The sequence below is a fragment of the Halyomorpha halys genome, unplaced genomic scaffold (assembly GCF_000696795.3).
Source record: "Halyomorpha halys isolate HHAL.00 unplaced genomic scaffold, Hhal_1.1 Scaffold1023.1, whole genome shotgun sequence".
Lineage (NCBI taxonomy): Eukaryota > Metazoa > Arthropoda > Insecta > Hemiptera > Pentatomidae > Halyomorpha > Halyomorpha halys.
This window is the reverse complement of record NW_027110911.1, coordinates 401,921-422,783: the sequence shown is the minus strand read 5'-3', so window position 1 is coordinate 422,783 and position 20,863 is coordinate 401,921. Positions and strand designations below refer to the sequence as shown.

At 30.9% G+C, this 20,863-nt stretch overlaps 1 protein-coding gene across 1 annotated transcript in view; it reads left to right on the top strand.

Moving 5' to 3' along the window:
- The window catches only part of dysf (dysfusion), a 359,371-nt gene that overhangs the window by 56,761 nt on the left and 281,747 nt on the right, over positions 1 to 20,863 (top strand). The gene's annotated exons all lie outside the window — the stretch shown is intronic.

The following is a 20,863-nucleotide window of genomic DNA, read 5'->3' as shown; positions in this document are numbered from 1 at the left end:
TGAGCAAGGTATTGTATAGTATTGTGGTGTATTGAAAACCCAAACTTAATAACAATTAAAACTTCCCCACTTCTATAATGTTGCTTAATATAATAAGACAATAATATTTTATTATATATGATTATAAATTTTTAGAGTCCCCATCTATAATTATTTATTATAAGCCAATGTCGTTAGCTTATAATAGTGATGTACTAAATAAAAGTAGGACCGGTGTGTTTGCCCTCACCCGGGCGCCAGAGCGCCTGGTGAATGGACAGCGCTCATAATGATTTGCAGAGTTAGCCTCTTTATCATCACTGATTGTGCACCATCATCTAATCAAACAAATCATAGGCCGGATTCATCAAGAAATCATTCTTCTTTCTCTTCGATCTTCTATTTGTCGATTTAATCTTTCCTCCTTGTCGAATCAGAGTGAGTGCATCAGAAACTTTTTACATAATAAATGATTAAGCAATGCCAAATTAACAATTTATAAAAATAATTTAGTATGAATAATCAGGGCAGTTGAGTGTGCCTTAGGACAGTTTTTTTTCAATACATCATAGCTTCCGATACTACTACAATTTTTACAACGTTCAAAGTAGAGCGTTCTTAGTCATGGCTTGAAGAAAAAAAACATTGTTTAATAATAATAAATGATCCAAGGTACAATTGATGTAATTGAAAATAATTATATAAATGAGACTTGTAATTATGATTGATGAACCATAACTTATAATAAATGAAAAACTGTGTTTAATGATAAATCAGAATATATAAAAAATGAATTCTAAGCTCTTTGCTCAAATTACTTTACAATGTCCCTATAGTTTATTAATTAAAAATTAATATGTTTCAAATCCTAAAAATTTTTTATTTTTTATTTATTTATTTAATGTAATTTACAACTGTACAAAATAATACAATAAGTAAATATGTTGTATGTTTCATATACACTTGAAAATCTTGGGAAGGAATCACCCATTGGTGGTACTTCAAACATTAATTTAAATTAGAGGGTCCCGTGGCCATCTTCTTTTCAGACGCCTCGGAGGATTATCAGGGATTGTTAAGGATGAAAAATTAAGAATTAATGGGTTAGGATGGTTAAGATGTTTGGAATGAAAAGAGGCATATCTGGTTTGGGCCAAATCTGCAACGAATGGGATTTATTAAGGATTTTACGTAGGATTTTGGATTGTAAGGATTGGATGTGGGAAGAATTTGATGATTTGGTGGAGCCCCAGAGCTCAATTCCATACGACCAAAGTGGTCTGATTATTGAAGTGTAAACTAATTTTTTGTAGTGAATGGGAAGTTTAGAGCGTTTGTAAAGTAAGTGTTGTAGCAATCGGAATCTACGAGCAGTTTCTTGTCGTTTCAGTCTTTTGTGTGGATTTCAAGTAAATCTCTAGTCAAGATGGAGACCTAAGTATCGAATCTGTTCAACAGGCGTTAGTGGAGTATTTAGAAAGGATACTGTAGGACAGGAGGATAGAGATTTACGACGGAGAGTAAAGGTGATCTGATGGGATATGTCAGGATTTATTTTGATTCTCCAGTTTTGACACCATTCGTCAATAGATGTCCTAAAAAATAAACGGGGTAGTTGCTTGAATTATAGAGAACGCAGTGGCTGGTGCCTTGGCACAATATGCAACATTACATAGTACAATATAACATTACATTTTTGCCTTGAATTTTCCCCTAACTTTTAAGGTATCTAGTTGCATTTAGTATAAGGTAAATAGATTATAAAATATAAAACCACAAATGAGTTTTGATAAATCATTAAATACAGAAGAGAAATATTACTTTTCCAACACACAAACCCATTACTCAATGTTTTCACACAACTGAGGGAGTTAGGTAGACTGGATTTCCTAAGAGCAGACATCTTCTTTATATTGACATGAAAACCAAATATTTTATTAAGGTTAGCCAAGGTAATACATATCTCCCCTAGGATATATTTTCTGAGAATTGAAACCAAGTTATTGTTTAACCTAACAAGAAATTATTTTTGAAATACTGAAGCAGTGGATTATATCCTTTTTTTTCTTAATCATAAAAAGAGTAAATTAATACAAAGTATTCAAATCAGACATTCAATCCAATTAATTAATTACATGAAAATAATATACTGAAAATCGCATAGACGGAATAATATTATGTTCATGTACAAATAGTAAGCGAATATCGATGGGTTATAAATATAAGTTATGCGCATTGATCAGTTGAAACGATATGGTAGTTACAAAAGACCATGAATCCGTTATTTACGATTATTTCATTGATCGTAAAAATGTAAGTACAAGCACGGAAGAGGACAAAACGCCATTCATATTCAAGAGACATATTTCTGATCTGAACCCTGGCGAGGCTATGATAAACACCTGTGATGTGAACACTTCGTTGGCCTTGGTGCCGCTCGCTCAGGGTGATGGATGGTGACGCTGCTTTCGATGGAGCTGTTGTTACAGAATTTTATTTTATTTTTTCCCAATTCAGTCAATAATTTGACACGCTTAACTAGATTTGAAAATTTATACCAGCTAGCGGAATTCATAATTCAAAACTATCTTTAGTTTTTGTTTCTGATTATGCAACTTAAAGGACAATAATGTGAAAGTAAAAAATATATAATTAAGAAATAAGTTTCCATTTGATTATTTCCTTATAAAGAAAATGTATAATTTTCTTTATATTTTTTATTATTTTTATCTTTGAATTACGAATAGCGTATTTTTCAAGGCATATACTACATATATTTTTTTTTATTCAACTATATTTCATATTTTACAAGTCTGTTGGACTTATTTAAAAAGCTCCTCCTTAATGTTTTTCCAGACTGATATTGATGTCCATATTATTTATATTTTCTTTATCTGGTTGATTCTCTTTTTGTACTTAATAGTCATAATATTAAATTTAGATCTCTCTATTGTTGCTTCTAATGCCGTTCTGGCCACTCTCACGTGTATCTATCCTTACCACGTCCACACCGTGTGCATCTTCTACTCTTCCGAGTCCTCTAAACGGACCATCGCCGGCAAGAGAGGCCTTCAAAGACGGCGGAGTTGTAGCGGCAATAACAGTAAGATGGCGGGCCCGGAGTAGAGACCATTGTCCAAGACGACATTACACTCTCGCATAAGTCCTCCTCTTAAGTCTAATCCTGGCGGCTGTTCCTTTGTGCCCAGGCTGTCTCTAATCGTGCTTTATGCCTGGTACCATTTCGCAGGACATACTGTATAAATCGGCATTTATTTGTTCGCTGCATAAACTGGATTCCTCAGGAGGTAACGCAGGCAATTATCCGTCTCGGTAAGTGTCGGTTGTGGGTGCTCACAATGGCTGAAGTACAGCTCCTCCAATCAGCGGCCTCTCTTATTTTCTGCGATTCTTTTGAGTTAGTGCTGGAATATTTATTGGACGTAACGATCTCGAATGACCGCTCTCGGATAGACTCCAATGTGGCCTTCGACGTCGATGCAGCCTGCTGAAATATTTCGCTGTTCGCTAGGGCTGCAATGAAATGATGATTTATATCAAACTAGGACATAGAATAAGGAGAGCGACGATATTTACGAATGTGAATAGGAATCTGCGATCTCAACTATGCGATATATTTCTATTTTGTTGTTTAAAATATATTTATTATGAAATGACTTTAAAATTTGTGTGCTTCAGAGAATATACTTCCAACTGTAACCATGGCGTCGCACATGAATTAACATTAAAAAAAAAAATGTCAGCTTATAAAGAAAAATATCAGAATCACTGAATTAAAATTTTAAAATACCTGTTCTACATTTTGTGATTTATAGCCATAAAACACCCGTTCTTACACACTCCTTTTATGCTACTTGTGGTTGAATGAGTAATTTCAAACTCAAAGTTTAATATTTTAAAAATGAATCCTGTATATAAATTAAACCTATTAATCTTAACAGTTAATACTCCCGTAAATTTCTTAGATATGCATATGATTGACAACGTTATCGATACTAACCGATGCCCAAAAGTATTAGAATTTGAAACCATCATTATAAAAGGTGTGAGAAATATGAATGCATACTAAATGTGATATAGGAAAGTGGTCAGACCGTACCGGTTGATGAAGAATGCCAAGGACGGCGTTTATCCTCTGGCCGAATCTGTAGCCCGGGGGTGTGCTCTTCGATGTCCTCCAGTTCTCGTGGTATGATCCAGCGTAGCTCATTGGGGTCTTCGGCCGACTACGCCAAGGGATGGATGGAAATAACTGACAGGGTAATGAGGATTGAATATATATGAAAATGCTTAAAATACCTTTGTCCATGTTTTATACCTAGTACTTCTACTTATAATTGTCGTTGTAGAATCACGAAGTCATACAGTTAAATATTGGTGGAATTAGGAATATTCTACGCTCTTTTACAATTTGAAATCAGGTGAATACCAGTTATGTAAGAAATAGTTTGCAACGTTTCTGAATATTTTGATAATCCCAATTTACCGGTAACACTACGTTAAAGTTAATTTAAGGTAACACACTAAGTTTAATTGGCAATACTTAGGTATTATTAATGGTTCAATTTATATTTTATTTTATTATAGTTTGATTTGAATTTTGCTTCTTATTGATTTTTTTATTAATTGGTAAGATTAAATTTTTTTTTTTAAATTGGCCATATATTTTTTATTAACTGATGTTAAATGAATTAAAAGTTAAAAAAATATTTTTAAAATCACTCAGACTTTAAACTTTTTAAAAGTGAAATATAATTGTATTTTAATTTATGAATGTTTTAAAATTTTAATCCAGCTTTAGTTCTTCTAATTAATATCAACTTCTATATATTAATTGTATTATATTAATATTGATTGTATTAATATTAGACTAATATTGTTTGTATTAGTCTTAATCAACTGTTCTTATCATATTAAATACTGGACCTTATCAAAGGTAAGAACTGAAGTTGGAAAACTTGTTGAGTCCATTAAAATCTAAAATAATAATTTAGTTTAAACTCCCTGAAGTATAATTCGGCAGGTTGAACCCCAGTATTAATCACTCCAGATTCTTAGGATACAGTCGATAATATGATTTTTTGTGTCTTCAATATGTTAAAATCCTTATTATATCCATAATTTATTATAATGTTTTAATTTATATTTTCATTTAAAAAAAAAAATATTTATAATATCTTTACATTTATTCATTCAAATAACCTTTTCTTTTAATATCATATACTTATTTACCTTGCATTTCCTTTTTGCATTAGTACAGTGCTACCAAATACAGCTCTAAGTATTATCCCTCACCTACAAGAACATCTGTTGACCTCACATACCATAGTTGTCCTCTATCCCGAAACATGTACCATTACCAAGGAGGAACAACATTCCTCGTCCCCTGGACTGTGTAGCGTACGGATAATGAAATATCCCGTCCAAGAAGCCAGAGGATAATGCCAGGTATCTCCGCTAACTGCATCATCTTAAATAGTCACGAAATTCAAATCGAGGCAGGTTCTCCAGAAGAAGACCCTGTCTGTGCTCGCTCTCTCCCAGCGCATTCATCTATGGCGGGTCTCGGAGAAATGAGGTTTTGAATTAAATCGTTAAATTATTAGGATTCTATCGTACAATATATAATAATTGGTTATAAGTATTAATTTCATAAATTATCTTAAATATCCCAAAGATTACTCGAGGTGTTTAAACTGATGAATTATTTCTTCGCCATGATTCTCAGAAGTGGAATATCCGCTATAAGTATAGTTCATGTTAGGAGTATTTTTTATTAATAATATTTAGCCACATAGTATGCAGCTAACCTATGATAAATTTAATGTAACTACCTCAATAAACTTTGGAATATCATATTTTAAAAATGTAATAAATATGCAGCATTTATTTCGGCCATAAATGAATATAATTTCAGTATTAACCCTACTCAATCACGACAAATTTATTTTTTCAAATCCGCTATACGACCGGAATAATACGTTAATTATTATAGCACACCAACATTTTAATGAAACTATCTGTTAAATTATTTGTGCTTCTTGTTAATATTAGTCAAATTAAATTAAATATATATCTATAGTACATTTGCAATATGAAAAAAGACATAATATTAGAGTAAATCTCAAAACAATACATTATGCTACAAATAAAATTACATTATTATAACAAAATATTTTTCAATAAATTATGTACGTATGTATAACAAATCAAATGTCAAATTGAGCTTAGTATCGGGATTTGAGTTATAATTAATACTGAAAGCAACAATTTAAAAGCATTTATGACTAAACATTAGAATTACAATGAAAATAATAATACAAAAAATATTCATTCTTAGTTACCCTTTATTACCGTTTGTTAAGAGTATTATTATTATTATTATTATTATTACTTTCAGTAAGACAGCAGAATTCCATCATTAAAACTTTACTCTGCAACAAAATAATTTTTTGACAAAATTTAGCGAGATTTTGTCCGAGATTGTTCAGTTCTTAAGAAAGTTACAAGTGATTCAATTTGAATTATGTTATAGATTCAATTTTTTTAAGAAATAAAAATAATTTCTAGCTAGATATTTGCACATAAGATGTTTGATAAATTAATCCTAAGTATAATATGCGTGATTCCATTATATGTACTCCGCAAGAAATACATACATTCTCTTCGTCAAAAGATACTCAGATGCGAGTATCGTGTGCTAAGATTCGATTACACAAGGTTCTACAATTCTTATTTTCTCATTCCGGAAACCAAATGCAGTGTAATTTACATACAATGTTTCTTTGATCAAAGAAATTATTCATTTTGCCTAAAAAATCAAATTTTCTGAAATACTCTTTGTCCCTCATCCGAAATCACTTAGATATCTAAAAACTGTCATGTTGAACAGGGAAAAGTCACTTACTTTTAATCGGCTGAAAAGAGATAGATGCATTTACAGGTTGAAACGATGTCACTAGGACATTATGGACTTAAAATGCAGTATTCATCTTTGATTATTCTTTATGAATAATGACGGGGATCAGTGCTTATAGACCTTTAACATAAAAAAAAAACCCAAATTAATTTGAATATTTACTATAAATCAATGTTTTAACTTTGCAATGGATGGTTCAATGGTGTCATTTGGTAATATTTACAGTAAGCAAAAAAACATTCCCTTCATTTAATTACCTATCCATTCATTTAATTACCATTGGTAGGCAAGGATAATTACAGTCAATAGCAGGTAATCCTGCATTAGCGCCGGGAAGAGGTACTATCAGCTATCTTCAGGATCTGCCATGATGTCATGAGATCTTTACGCCATGATGGGAATAAGTGTGAGTGGTCTTTACCATTGTTCAAGGAAGTCGAGAATATTTTATTTGCCTGGTATAAATTACTTTAATCGCATGATTGCATAATTTTCTCATGAACTTGGAAATCTATCGGCCATTAAGATTAATAAATACCGTATTTAACTGAACTCAAAATAGAAAAGTCGTATCTTGCTACTACAAAATCGATGTTTAACCGGAGAATTATTTGTTTGTCTTTTTCGTTGTTCTGAGTGTTACATAATACGATAAAGAGCTAGTATCTCACTAGTATATTTAATTTAATGTAATAATATATTACATAAATATTATCAGAAATACTACAAATAACATCTTTAAATTGAAGCTCAAGAGTGGAAACTAAAGCACTCCATGAGATGACGATTGCATAACAGGCGGTCCGACCCTTGGCAAATGTTAGACTATTAATTGTCCCCTGACTCTGCTAAGCCATCACCGAATCATTTACTACTTCTTTAATTATTATAAAAGGAATTTCCATAATGCTAAAAAAAAAAACATTAACATTGACTTTTATAAATTATACTTTACACTGATGTATCAACATGAAATAATAATCTCATCTGTTTAACTCCGGAATGAATTTTTCGATAAATCGTAATTTAATGTTTCTGGTAAACACTTATTATTACATTTTCATTAAGCCACGCTGAAACTTCCAATATTACTCGAGAATATTTAATTAATTCTAAAAACAACTAGTTGGTAAATTGTTTTTTTTTCATGCTTAGATGTTTATTTTATAATTATAAATAAAAACAGCAATGTGTGAGCTCTGGTACATGTTTAAATTTTATTAATTTTAGCCAATACTTACTGAGACTGAGACACTTGACTAAACCAAAATCACCGCCGTCTGTTGGAGAGCTTTGGTGTGTAGTACAATTAGGAATTAATGTGTATATTTATATAACTCCTTAATACTGTTTAAATATTTACCTCAGGTCCATCTATCCTCTTAATCTGAGATTCCTGGACTGTAGAAGGCAGCGGCCAACTAAACCAAAAATTGAACTATGTGCGGACCACCACGGACTTGGGCGAACGGATGAATCCACCTCAGGACAATGTTTCAGAATTAGGTTGCTTGAGGTAGTTTTTTAGTGCATTAATCTGTTAAGACCATTCAACAAACACTCAAACATCAGAAAAAGCTGTTATTTTTTTTATTTAATGTGATTATTATTGTGTACAAATAATAAATACAATAAGTAAATATGTTGTATGTTTCATATACACTTGAAAATCTTGGGAAGGAACCACCCATTGGTGGTACTTCAACCATTAATTTAAATTAGAAGGTCCCGTGGCCATCTACTTTTCAGACGTCTCGGATGATTATCAGGGATTGTTAAGGATGAAAGATTAAGAATTAATGGGTTAGAATGGATAAGGAGTTTGGAATGAAAAGACGCATAGAAAATGTAAACAATAAAATAGTTATATAATAATATATTGTAATAAAATGATAAGATAATAATATAATAAAACAGTTATAAGACCTCACAACATATGTGTTGCCGTACCCTCTCGTGACTCAATACAGAAGGCTCCTGGTTGGGAATAACCTCTTAGAATATAAAACCCTAATATCAAATCCGTTTTTTGTTTTTTTCAACGTATTAGAAACGCAGCAGGATATGTATATTATTTGTTAACACTTTAAAGTCAACAATAGGCATGAATGACGGTCTTCAGCTGTTATCGGAGCCGAGAAAGATACTTAAATGTTAAAGATCTCCTTTACAGGGTAAGAGAATGTCGAAGGCTCGTTTAGAAGGGTTTCTATCAGTTATCTCATTTCTAAAGAAGCGACAAAGAAATGGGATCTTTATTTACACGAAGTCAGAATCAGGGCGCCAAAGTAGTAAGATCAAGTGCCTTCCCCCATTTATTTATATTTTGAATCGTGCTTACAATATGAAAATGCAACGAAATACAAGAGATCTGAGATGATCCTTTCCGCAGCCATACTTTACCCTAAGCACCCCATAAGTCTTGGCAATTAGTAGGTATTGCACTCTGTGGGTGCATTATGGTTACTGTTCGCACATAGTCTCGTTACGCACAGCACTCGGCTAGATCGGCCCCTCTGATCTATCCCATAGTCCCGGCTGTTCTTGGAGATATTTTATTGACTGCCTCAGAGAGCAAATGGCCAGGGCTAATTATACGATTCAATCTTCTGATAAATTGCTTTTACGCCTCAGCGGTTCCGCTTTCGGTCAGTATAGCAGACTCCGCTCCGTACCGAGAGGTGTCTGTGTGTGTATACACTATTACCTCACGTACATTAAGATATGCATATAGATAAGGTGATATTTATATAAATTACTTATACCTACTCAGTTATAGTCATTTAAATTTTCTTTTTAATTTATCCTTTTACGTTGCTAACTTAGAGAATTAAAAAAAAATAGAGATATTTTTATATATATTTGTCTGAATATCTTAACTCTTTTTTTTTTTTTTAAATATTTATTTATTGCTATTTACAACTGTACATTATAATACATTTAGTAAATCTGACCTATGTTAAATTGGAGTGTTACAGGCGTGTAGAGAAACTACCCAATGGTAGCACTCTAATGACATTTTACATTAGCTGGTCTCGTGGCCATCTTCTTTTCAGGCGCCTCGGAGGATTGTCAGGAATGGAAGATGATACAAGATTAGAAACTAGGGGGTTTGAGAGTTTATAATGGTAGGAGTGATATCTGGTTCGGGCTAGATCGGTTACATAGGGAACATTAAGGTATATTTTAACTCAAACATTTTTTTAAAAGTAATGTTAATAAAAGCTCTACTGTCAATTAAGTGGAGGCGTTAGTGATATCATTAATCTAAGGCACACTTTCATTGGTATGAATATAAATAAAATGATGGATATATTTCCATAGATTTGCATATAAGAAGGATACATAAACAACGAGCAACCGATGTGCCTAGCTAGAGGGTTGTCGCAAGCATCGTGTATCGTTCGATTTCAACACTGTGTTGTAAGCTATTGTGAAACGGAGAAATAGAACGAATATGGTCTTGTGTTATTCCATGTTCCTTTTAAAATACGGCAACAATGGAAACAATGTACTCCCAAGTATTGGAGTAAAACATTTGATCTTTTAATTTATCTGGTGTTATTTTATTTTTCTTCTAGAATGAACAAACTTAATTTAAATAAAATTTAATAAACTGATATTGTCATTATTTTGTGCAGTAATACTAATATTATAATATAATTTATTTATATACATGTATATATCCATATTTTCATTAAATACTTACGACCATTCCCTTCAAAGATTATAAATCCAAAAATATAGAAATGGTAGTCAAAAGTAGTAACTTTCAATTTTCCATTTCGCGGTTTCATTCAGATATTCATAAATAATTTTATTTGGTTCGATACTTATCACTCCAAATAACAAAAAAAGACAACATGAATTAGGATCAATCTGTCTATGGTCACTAATCTATTGTTCACAATTTCACAAATACAAAATCTGAGAAAATATTTCTGTTCTACAATGTTTTATTTACATCTTCATTGGAAAACGAAATAATCTAAATATAATCTCCAACGGTACTGATTTTTTTTTCTGACCTTTATTGAAAAATATATGTATAACAATATTAATGTATACCTGAGTATACAAATATATATAAGGCACTGATTTAGCCGAACAATGTTTATTTAAAATCTACATAATAATCTGTTTAACCGGGTTGTTCGTGCCTTAAACCACTCACCAACTTATTGCTCACTGTATTTCGAAAATAGCAATACCTTTATCTTAAAATTATTAACCACAGTATTATGTAGATCTGCAATAAGGCTGAATTAAAAAAAATGGACTCAGTGGTTTAAAAAAAAATCTAAAACTTAAACCGAAATCGTTTTTCGAACAAATCAAAAACTACAATTTTAAAAGATTACAACTATTTATTTGAAAGATAATTACATTTTCTACAATACCAAACTATAATAGTCGAAATCGGACCAGTATTAGGAATGTCTTAGACTAAATATTCACGAGTATTTTGTAATTAGTAACATTCTCTGTAATAAACGTGACTGTACAAATCTACTCACTGACTTATTGATATGTGTATTTTAAAAACCCTAATTTCTAGAAAGTTCAAATTATTAATGGAGGTTCTCTTTATTCTTGACTGGGTTAAAAAAAAAAAAATCACTCTTAAGTGATTTAACGATATTTCTAAAACTTTGAAAAAAAAAAAGTTCTTTGAATACTCAAAAACTACACATTTACTGAAATATTATACCCACTCTTTTCATCAAATAAAAAAATATGATACGTCGATTTTTTTTTTAAATTAGTACCATCAGTATCTGATAAAGATTAAGATAGTAGATGTGATTATAAAGTCAAAACAAAATGAAAAAAGAGCTTGCGGCTCAAAATCACTACTGATGAATATAGGAGGAAAAACGAGCTAACTGGAGCGGTACTGGAGAAAAATGAGGTGGCTTCCCTCCAGCGAGCACACGTATTCAACATTTGAAGCGGTTCTGCGGTTTGACAGCACAAGCTTATTTTGACAGGATTAAAAAAAAAACTAAGAAAAACAGAACTGTTCAACAGAAGTCGTACATAAAAAATACTAGTGCTTTTGATTATAGTATATAATCAAGATAGTAATTAAATTATGTAAAATGAATGATTCATGAAAATGAACTTTTAAGAACAAGTGATAAACTTCAAAAAATAGGTATTAATAAAAGACAACTTATGTAGGAGGGGGAATATCAATTACCTGATTAAATTAGTTAGTTATGAATTTTGGCCAACTTCCAAAAATAATGACCTTAAAATACACTTAAAAAGAAACTGATAGCTGGACATATTGGGGTGAGGAACTTTGTCTGCGGGTCAGAAGGTCGTGGGTTCGATTTTGATCCGGATCAGTCAATATTTATTTCTCGGCATTCCCAAAAAAATGAGACATTTCCACTTTGGCTGCATAAGTCCTCAATGGAGGACTTGACCCAAAACCAATTGAATAAACCTAAAGACTCAACATATTGCACTTGCAATCAAATAGTAAATTTTGCTTTACTGAGTATAAGTTTTGTGTTTTTAATAAATTAAGTATAATTATTTGAAAATATATTCTGATCAAGCGAGAAGTTTTACTTGTCTATATAAATTATGAATCGCCTTTATACTTTATAACTTACCGTCTGTGAAATCTGTATAAAAAGTTAAAATTTTTTTAAATATTTTCGCGATTGTTAAAGAATTATAAACTATTTTTAACCTATTATATTAATAAATTCTGTAATTTTATCTTAGATTACGGTTCAGCTATTAATTCCTAGGATCTGATCGCAAACACAAAGATATCTCATTTTTCTTCTCAGCTGGACATGTAAAACTTCACCACCATTTTATTGCCACTTTTTTTTAGTTTAAAACTGCACTTAGTAAAAGTATTACTATTTTTTTTTTTTTTTAACTTTTCTGATATACAGGGTATTAAAGTAGACCAATGTAAATTTTGTTCGCCAGGAGAATTACAAAAAAGTTAAGTAGGTCACATCCTCTTTTTTCACCTCAGTTTTACAATTATAGCTATCGAAATAATATGCATTGGATTACTAATTTTTATGCTAAAATATATCTATTCCATCACCATATGTTAATTAATGTTTTGATACTACCATAGGATTAAAAAAAAGTGGATGAATATATGAAACAATTATTTAAAATATTAAATATTTGGGTCGCTAAGTTGATACTTTAACTGAGTTCATTTTCCTAACTAGAAGAAATATTTTTATAACTTTTTGATTTCATTTTTAAACTATGTATACAATACAAGGAGTAGTGAATTTGTGCTTTTTTTCTTTTTCTTAGTTATTTGAAATTTCTGAGAAAATGTGAATTTATAATTTTTTAACGACTTAATTAATTGTTGAATTTTTGTATCTTGTATACTCAAGCGTAATTATTAAATATATATATATATATATAAATTAACTTAATTTCACAAAAACAATTTCTTATCAGGTTGAATAACTAAATGTCATATTTATTCTTAATTCTATTCTTACACATTTTATGAATAATAATTTATTTTATTACTAATCCATCTTTTTTTCTAACTGTAAAACTAATTGAATCGAATTATTTAAAACCTAATATTACAATATAAACATGAACGTCTGTGTTGAATCAGATTCAATTATCTCCGTTTAAACTTTAAGATTGGTAAGAAAAACTGCATAATTAAGGGATAAGTACAAATTTAAATAAAGATACAGTGTTTTAGATAAGTTTTTTATATTGAATGGTGATTAAAAATGTTGACTTGTAAGTGTGAAGAAGTTGATATTTTTAAGTACAATACGCATACACTTTTTTAATCAAAGAACGAAAAGAAAATTAATAATGGTTATGAATATATTTCTTTTATTAACAAAAATAAAAAATAAAATCATTTAAGACATAATTGCTTCTGTAAATCTTGTTCATGGCAGTTCGATCATATGATTGTTAGCCTTGAAATTACAAAACTTAAAAACCCAGTTACGTCATGATTCAGTGAGCTATAAACGAAACTGAGTTACAACAGGAAAAGATGGAAAGTTAAAAAAGGCCGAAAGAGGAAATTAATAAGACAAGGTGTCCGTAACGAGCTGTGTGGAAGGCCGTTTATTCAAATTCGAAAGGGTAAGTGGTCTCTCAGAATCGATATCCGACAGTCCAATCGATTCCCATACATCGAGTTACCGAACCGACAAAAAGGCGGGAGGAGATAAAATAAATAAAGAAAAGAGAGGGAGAAAAAAGAAAAAGAGCTGGCCGGAGACACTTCCAAATATCTGAATAATTTCCTAGTAATGACTAATTAAGGTTTGGAAGAGGCCGGCTGCTTTACATCCGAATGGTTCTGTCTCCTGGAGTCGGAGTTATATGTTCCCTTCGTTAGTCGGCGGCGAAGAATGTCCATCCTCTATCCTTCTTCCTCAGGGGTGGGAAAGCCTCTCTTAAGATCAGCTAAAACTGCCCATTCCCAATTAAAGAGCTTCATGAAGGATTCAGGCGGCGGGCCAGGAAAAAAAGGAGGAATTAAGCGAAATACGAGATCCTCTTTTATCGTTTCCTGATAAAGTAAATAAAACTGTCATTTAAGTTTTTTAAAATTTTTGTGCGTTCCTTATTTCTTGTGCTACAAAATATCATATTAGATGAATGGAACGTAAGCTTCATCAACAATCAAACAAGATTGTAAAATTAAAAATTAATTCTCTAAAAAAATATCATTATGATCATATCATATATAAAAATATCAAAACTGTTAGTCCATGTTCAGTTTCGTAAAAGTAAAAAAAAAATACAATAACTAGGAAATAATAATAAAAATAAAAAATTCTCGCTACGAAATCTTGTTGCAGAAAAAAAATATATAATAGTTAAAAAATCGGTATGTGATTTCGATCGATTGTGAAATCAATAAAAATCGGTATTTAATGACAATTCCCTAACAAGAATGATCACTACCAGATTTCTAATCTATCTAAATTACTTTAAATGATATACCTGACCCTGAGAAATGATATTTGGGAGAAGAAAAATTATAATACAACTGTTATTAATTATAAGTATACCATTAAACTTCGATTTGTAATAATGCCTATATGAAAATTAATTATAACAAATAATTGTAAACTAGTATAAATTTACAACAAAATAATCACTTTTTTGTTAATATTCCAGCATTGATTCTGTAATACAAACTGAAACAATTACCAGTGATGAATATTTTTTAGTAATATTAATTATGAAAATAAAAGGAAAATGTAAAAACAAAATAACAATTTCTTACCGATTCTCATCTCAGTCATGCCTTATTTCTTAGAAATATTTTAATACTAATAAAATGTACATATTTGTTATTAATCTACAAATAAATTAAATATATATTAGTTATAAATCTTAATAACTTCAACGTTTTCTGCTAAATCTACTTTCTACAATAACAAAGCAGCCACCTACTAATGACGACATATTATGTTGTTCTTCTTTAGAAACTACTTTATCTAATGACTCTTCATTACTTTAAACTAACATATAAACACTATATAGCAACTTCACATAAATTAATTAGACTCAAGATTTTAAAAGTTACGCCAGAACATACGGTTGACTTTTTTTTTTTTTAATTTAAAATAACTTCCTAATGCAATTTTTTTGTAATAATTTATTGTTACAAGAAATAGAAATCTAAAAATTCTTTTTTTTAACCTCCACTCTCAAAAATAGAGAGTATTAGTGGATTTGTATTAGATATTTAGAGATAGCCTATTTGCATAATTTATTTCCATCTCACATCACTGGGGCCGTAAATCATTTACAAATTTAAATGCTATAGTATTACAGAGATGATAGTAAGTACTTACATTTAAGTAATAGCTGTTAATAAAAAAGAAATAATATTTAGTATTTAGTGAAATAAAGAAATGTTTAAGGATAACTGAACATTAGATTATTTACAGATTGATGTATTTTGTTTTGAATAAAACATTTTCCTCACACCTATACCACAAACCCTCCTGTATTAATTTAATTAAATATTAGGTTCTCCCCCCCACTTTATAAGACTAATCTTTTATCATAGCCTCAAAATTATGATATCATTATATCTTGGATTTTTAAATTTTATATTAGAAACTTTATTGTAATCCGGCTTATAATTACGCAATATTTAATGATTTTTTTAGTTTAATGTAGGGGAACAAAATATTTTTATAAAGGTTATAGGAATATTAAAATTTTTTTTTTTAATCTCACATTTATTCTAATAATTTTAAAATAAAAGTAGTGTCATTCAGAAATGTCTGAAATCCCTCAAGTGTTTTATAATCTGCCGAGAATTTTTAAATTCTGACTTATTCCACTTTGACCATCCCCAGATTTAAAAATGTATCGCAAAGTGTGAAAAACCTATTTCAGCTACTATCTGATTTATCACCATTCATCATGATACATCCATTTAAGTAATTTAAAAGTTACACAGTAATTCAACACACTTGTGAATAAAGTGTTAACAATGTACATAATCGTTATTTCATACTCGAACGCTCAACTCAAATAGTTTCTTACGACATATGACATTTAATCTGTTAGATCGTTACCATTCGGCACAATGTTATGGAAACTTCGAGGAAGGAATTTAAGGGGGGGAGGGAGGAGAAGGACCAAGCTGGTTTGAAATGTGAAGCTAAAAAGTCAGGTCTTATGATGGGACAGAGGCGTGGCAAAGGAGTAGTACGAGCAAATCACTGGCTGCTGCCTTCAGGTTCAGTTTAGATTGCAATGGTAGACATTCCTATTAACCTCAACGTAAACTTGGCTTTCGTAGGCGTGGCCTTTTTGACTTCACTTTTGCTTTGAAGGAGAGTACAGTATACCCTTGCATGGAATTCTTATCGAAAATGTTTAGTTGAACTATTTCCAATATTTTTATAATTTAACGGTATTCAATACCAAATGATTTTATGTTACGAAATCCTGCAGGAAAAATAATTGATATTTTTCAATTTATTTATGTGCATTATCATATCACCTATGAATAAAAGTAGAATTAACGTGGAAAAACCTTTAAAACGTTACCAAATTCACTCCCTCCCATGCCAGCAACAACTTTTCTTTCTGAACTGAATTCTTTGAAAATTGAAGTCGATATTTTCTATCAAACAAGATTATCGATAGTTTAATAAGTTTTAAAGAAAACGTGTTTATGAATATGATGAATTATGAATTCACTTTAAAAAATAATTTTTTACCAGACTTTCTTATCTATATAAGAAAATAGAATCTAAAAAAAAATTCAATGATAAGAGGCTAACATAAGAGTAACTTACGGACCACGAACACTTTGTTCACTCAGTATTTCTGGGGATGCAAAATATAGAACTTATATATACAATTAAATTTGTGCATAAATATATGGTATGCAGCTATTTCGATCAATGATATGAAATTGGTGCAGTGCCTTCCGACCTCAAGAAACTCGATATATAGTATTTTCCTTTCTGGACAAAATCCTAGATCTTAGGTTAATGGAATTTTGCTCTTTAAAGCTAGAGATTAACAGTACACTTAATCTCTATAATACCTTTTCTTCTAGATCGATAAATATCGAAGCAGACAATCGATATAAATCGCCTCTGGCCAGTCGTTAAGGGACGTCTACATTTCACTGTAATTTCTTAAGTCCTTGGACTCGAGTGTAGGTAATTAATGTCGGCATTGGTAATCGGTGCTGGGACTCGCAGATCCCCAGTCTCTTGACTGGTTGCACCGAGCTGTCGTTCTGCATTCCTCTCTCTAGCCCCACTGACGGCTGCACTTATCCGGGTAAGTCTTAGGTGATGTCTCTCAGTAGGGAAATACATTATTAAGAGCCTCATGTAGATTGTATTTGGTGCTAAGGGATTGTAAGTGAAGTAAGCTATCTGGAAGAGGAGTATGCAATAATCTTTCAAACAATTTTTAATTGGTCCCCTTATCTGTTCTTCTTTTGTTAACTACTGATGTTATTGATACATCAATACTGCATTTTAATTATACGTATTTCCATTTTTGTATTTATTAAGGATTCCTTTCTTGAAACCAAAGTTTTTTTTACCTACATAGGTCTGGTTATATTTTAAGCCTTGACAATAAAATCGTTCTTGACCTAGAATTGTCTAAATAACCTCCAAGGAAAGCTTTTTAAAAAAATAATCAGATGCCTGATTCTTCTTCAGTATGAGTAGAAATGAGACCTCTACTTCAATTTTTGAACTGAACATTTTCACTTCTTGGGTTTCAGAGAATGATGAAAAACTGGGTTAAAGGATTCTCTAGCTTGGTTGGAATTGTTAAGTTAATGTTATTCATTAGCTAGTTCTTATTTGTATATAACCTGCTAAGACCTGACACTCGTTGATCTCATAAGAACGCCTCAACCAAATAAGACTTTTGTGCGTACATAAATTTCTACTACTCCCCGTTAAGAAACGCCAACTACTAATACTAAAACGCAACAGTCATTAATAGTTAATATTTCTCGCCGAGGGTCGTATTTCAGATGCTTTGCCGACTGCTCTTTGCGCCATAAACCGCTATGGGGCGGACTTCTCTTTGCCACTAAAAATCTTTATTGTGCCTCCTAAATCACATGGACTTTATTGATTCCTCACTAATACTTGCTATATATATGCTGCTTGCTATTGTTGGCTATGAATCATGTGCAAGTACATATCTCATTAACTCGGTGAGGTACCTAATGTATTGTAGCCGAGATAAGATATTGGATAAGACTGTCTCCTTGGCTATAGTTCTCTGCTAATTATTCTAATTCGTGACCCGGGACAATGAGAATTATATGTTTGTTTTTCTTAATCTTTTTTTGTTTCGGTGGTATATGGCATCGTATGGAAACATGCATAGTTAATTAGATTATTAGTTCGATAGGGTAATACGGGGCACGGCTATTTAGTAAGCCAATAAGTACGGGATAACGGAATGCGGCCCTATACCTGGATGCATATGGTGAAAGGTTTTCTGTTCTTTATCTCGACAACTGCGAGGAATCGTATCTGATCTCACGGATAAATTAGTACCGAAGAATAATGGTTATATTGGTCAAGCAGGCCACTACAGAAGAATTTTCTGTAACTGCAAGTAGATACCAATTGAAGTTGATAGAATCTGACTCATCTAGTTCCTATCCAGACGAATTATACATAAGACTGGGCATTGTAGCTTGTTACTTATATCATAAATAAATAATGTAAATTTTAACATCAGAACAGCTTTTGAAGTCCTAGAACTTATGAAACAGAGAGTAATTAATATAATAAACTGTTACATAGTATCGGATGATTTTAATTTTAATTTGTTAAAGCTTCACAGGCTTCTTGTTCATTTGTTACCAAAGTTCAATCGATTTTATTTTGCTAAAGTCTCATTATAATTAATAAAAATATTGATATGAAAATGAATGATGCATTTTTAAACATGTTTTCTTTTATCCATAATTAAACTAAAGGACCTTCTAGTTTTTATCAATATAATATAATTCAGGAATTAATTAAAATAATTTGTATCCAAGTTAAGTCTCAAAATACTCTTTATTATTTGTTTAAAAGTCTAACTTTTCGGCCAATTCGGCCATCCTCAAGACAATCTTGCATATAAACCTCACATCCGATAATTAAAATACTTTTTGCTATTTAAGTTATTAATTTCAGTCAAAGCATTCTGTGAAAGTGTGATAAGTAAGTGATAATAAGGTTCAGTTCATCTGTAATTTAAAGTTTTTAAATTTAATCGAAAAGTGATTTATTTTGAATACGAAATTTGGGTTATTTGACTGAAATTAATGACCTGGGCAGAACAGCCTGCAAAAAGTTTCTAAATTATTGGATATTAGGTCTAAACGTCTGTGAGGCCGAAACATGGGACGTTTAAAGAAATAATAAAGAGTATTTTGAGATTTAATTGGATACAAATTATTTTATTTAAACAATATATATAATAATTTAGGTATACAAATCGACGCTAACATAAAAAACAGAAGATTTTGTTCATATGAATGCGCTAATAACATGAACCTGTAGTTCTATTTGAATTTTTTATTTATTTTACTTATAGGGCCCGTATTTAGGTAAATTTAGACTAAACAAATATATTGTTTTTAACAACCCAAAAACTTAACTCTCCTGAAATGTTATAGCTGCTCATGCAAAAATAATTTACATTCTCTACACAACAAAACGATTTGAATAGGATATTGGGATTTAGATCCTTGATTGTTTTGAAAATATTCTGTACGGATCCCAAGGAACCTGTTCACTTCTATTTTTCTATACCATGGCTGCCTAACCTGAGACACATGCGCCACAATTTTATTATTTTTTAAAATATTATCAAGATCTCTTGAATGTAATGTTATTTAACCATTTTTTGAAATGGATGATCAAACCATGATCCCGATCATAAAAAATCTCAAATCAAGACGAAGGACGCTAGAAATTAAAAGGAGTGAAAGCAAGCTAAGAGTTCTTTTCATCAGAAACATTTTACTAACTCAGAAATTTTGTTCAACGGTATTCTGCTATAAGATAATGAAAATAATAAAAAATATATAATAAATAATAAAATAAAATATCTGTAAGCAGTCTCTCACCAGCAGGAGTCTGATAAAAAGTGAAGATCATTCTTTGCTCACGAATTCACATTTTCTAATTTTTAAGAATTTATTAATCAATTCTTCATCCAGAGTTGAATCGAAGTTCGAAAATGTATTTCCTAAACTTATACATGTTTACTAGTACGATTTCTTTCATATAAAAATAAATCAAATACATAGCGTACAAAGCATGGTAGGAGATAAAATTGTGGCACGTCTCAATATGGTTTCTGGCACGTTTTATTAGCGTAAATAACGGCTGTGTACCCGAGATCTATACTAATATATAAAGCTTATGAGTTTGTTTCAAC